Source organism: Euwallacea similis, chromosome 2, assembly GCF_039881205.1.
Source record: "Euwallacea similis isolate ESF13 chromosome 2, ESF131.1, whole genome shotgun sequence".
NCBI lineage: Eukaryota > Metazoa > Arthropoda > Insecta > Coleoptera > Curculionidae > Euwallacea > Euwallacea similis.
In genome coordinates this window covers 265658-269073 of record NC_089610.1, presented here as the reverse complement: position 1 = coordinate 269073, position 3416 = coordinate 265658, and positions in this window count along the sequence as shown.

Sequence of the window (3416 nt, the reverse complement as noted above, 5' to 3'; positions counted from 1 at the left end):
TCTAACCTTGCATGGCATAGGGGCGTCCTCTGTAGTTGTAAACACGAAAACGATCTTAAATATAGAGAGGGACGGCACTGCTTTCGAAACTGTTTTTTTTGTGGTTGATAGTTCCGCCATTATCCCCGACTGCATATTAGGTCGCGATTTTTTTAATCACCCCGGGGTCCAGCTTCTTACAGACGATAAGGGCACCTGTATTTATTTAAAAGATGACCGTGGGTCGTCACCTAAGGCCGTAAACACCATCTCCGTTTCGGCGGAAGTTGTGAAGACGCCCTTACGGGGACGAGATTTAGAGGATTTATTGGCATTGCTCACGAAGTATAGCCAATACATCACTACTGGAATTTCAGTGTCACCAATTGCTACCGCGAAATTAGAAATTAAATTAAAGGATGACAAAGTAGTTAACTTTCGTCCTTATCGGATGGCTCATTCTGAACGAGAAAAGGTCAAATTAATCATTAAGGATTTGCTCGAACATAATATTATACGCGAAAGCAACTCCCCCTTCGCAAGCCCCATAGTTCTTGTTCACAAAAAGGACGGGAGCACTCGTATGTGCTGTGATTTTCGGGCGCTGAATAAAATCACTGTTAAGGATCGTTTTCCCTTGCCCAGAATCGATGATCAGCTTGACCGTTTGGGTAAAAATAAGTACTTCACCACCTTGGATATGGCATCTGGATTTCATCAGATACCAATAGCCAGGTGTTCGATCGAAAAAACTGCTTTTGTGACGCCTGATGGGCACTATGAATATTTGCGAATGCCGTTTGGTCTCTCGAACGCACCGGCTGTTTTTCAGCGGGCGATTTGTGGCGCTCTAGGTGATTTAAGGGATAAGGATGCCATGGTTTACTTAGACGACATACTTATTCCTTCAATGACCATACCTGAAGGCTTGGGAAAATTATCTAGAGTTTTGGATTGTCTCACGGAAGCAGGTTTTTCGTTAAATATCAACAAGTGTAACTTTTTTGTAAAGCAAATCGAGTATTTGGGCCAGGAAGTTTCTGAAGATGGTATACGGCCAGGGAAAAATAAGGTGAACGCCCTCTTGAGAGCCCCTGATCCATGCAATGTCAAGCAAGTGAGGCAATTTATGGGTCTTGCTAACTATTTTCGTAAATTTGTTCCGGAACTGGCGGCACGTACGGCCTGCATCACGAAATTGACAAAGAATAACGTGCCTTTTGATTGGGGGGATGAGCAAAAAATCGCGAAATCTTATGTTTGCGCCTTCCTTAGTCAGAGGCCTCTACTAGCCGTTTTTGATCCGACTTTGGGAACAGAACTCCATACAGATGCTAGCTCAGTGGGTTACGGAGGCATCCTCTTTCAGAAACACGACAATCAATTGCGAGTGGTTGCTTACTTTTCTAAAAGAACATCGAGCGAGGAGTCAAGTACCACTCCTACGAGCTGGAAACCCTGGCGGTATATTATGCCATTAAACATTTCCGGGTTTATTTACTTGGCACGAAGTTCAAAGTCGTAACCGATTGTAATTCTCTTAAGCTATCCCAAAACAAAAGGGAGTTAATACCGAGAGTAGCCCGATGGTGGTTATTTTTACAATCGTACGATTTTGAAATTGAATATCGCAAGGGAAAATATATCCAACACGTGGACTACTTTAGTAGGAACCCCATTGTTGAGGTCATTGACCCCGAGCTCGTAAGAATTCAGGCTGTGACCACGGACAATTGGTTAAAAAGGGCCCAAAGAAAAGATCATGAAACCCAGGGCATTATAAGCAATCTAAACGACGGGAAACTCACGACCGACTATTTTTGTCAAAACGAGTTGTTATTTAGAAAAATTAACCCTGGTCGAAACCCGCCTATTTACCGCGCTTTTATACCCAAGGGTAGCCGTTTAGGATTACTAAGATTATTTCACGACGAACAATGCCACATCGGCCCCGACAAAACTCTAGCTAAAATAAACCACTATTTTTGGTTTCCTGGGATGGCCAAGTTCGTAAGAAAATATTGCAACCATTGTTTGAAGTGCATTATTAGCAAAAATCATACTGGTCCTAAACAGGCGCATCTGCACCCTATTGATAAAAGACCGATACCATTTCATACGGTCCATGCCGATTGTGTGGGTCCGTTCCCAACCTCGGCCGAGGGTTATAAGCACTTATTACTTTTGGTTGACTCTTTTACGAAATTCTTATTTTTGGTACCACTTAAGACCTTGTCAGGTACTGAGATGTGCAGTGCCATGACCTTGTACTTAAATATGTTTGGTATCACGCGAAGACTGATCTGCGATAGGGGTACCAATTTTACTGACAGTTTAGTTCAACGATCACTCTCGGAACTGGGTATTCAACAACATTTTGTTGCCAAAAGTGCTCCACGGGGCAATGGACAGGTGGAACGCTATGTGGGAACAGTCACCAACTTGCTTAGGGCGGAAATAACTAATAGAACAGAATGGCCGAATGTAATTCAAAAATTGCAAAATACATTGAACACCACGGTACAAAAGACAACTGGATTTTCGCCAGTGTATTTATTAACGGGGGTTGAAGGCAGTAGCTCCGATGTAAAAACCTTGACAGCGTCCTTTTCGTTGAAGGACGTCCCCAATAATTTATTAAGCGATCGAGAACTGGCATACGAACGTATGAAGAAGCAAGCGGATTTGGCGAAAAATTTGTTCGACAAGAAAAGAAGGTCAAACAAGGTATTTGTAATAGGTGACTACGTCTATCACCCTTCAGGCAATAGTCATTTGGCAAAATTAGACGACAGGTATGAGGGACCATTTGAAATAACTCAAGTTCTCCCTAATGAAAGGTATGCGCTGAAAAGTCTTGCGTCAAATCGAAAACGAATTGTGGCCAAGGACATGATCAGATTATGGCCTGATGATTTATCGGACAATGCATGATTTACTTACTCTTATTTTTGTAAAGCTGTTGGAAGCGGGACGCTTCGCAACCAGTGTTTAGTTGTTCTGTTGAAAGCGGGACGCTTTGCAGTTCATATTTTAGTGTAGGGTTGTTGGAAGCGGGACGCTTCGCAACCAGTGTTTAGTTGTTCTGTTGAAAGCGGGACGCTTTGCAGTTCATATTTTAGTGTAGGGTTGTTGGAAGCGGGACGCTTCGCAACCAGTGTTTAGTTGTTCTGTTGAAAGCGGGACGCTTTGCAGTTCATATTTTAGTGTAGGGTTGTTGGAAGCGGGACGCTTCGCAACCAGTGTTTAGTTGTTCTGTTGAAAGCGGGACGCTTTGCAGTTCATATTTTAGTGTAGGGTTGTTGGAAGCGGGACGCTTCGCAACCAGTGTTTAGTTGTTCTGTTGAAAGCGGGACGCTTTGCAGTTCATATTCAGTTAGTATCTTTTTACTTTTGTAAAGTTGTTGGAAGCGGGACGCTTCGCAACTAATGTTAGT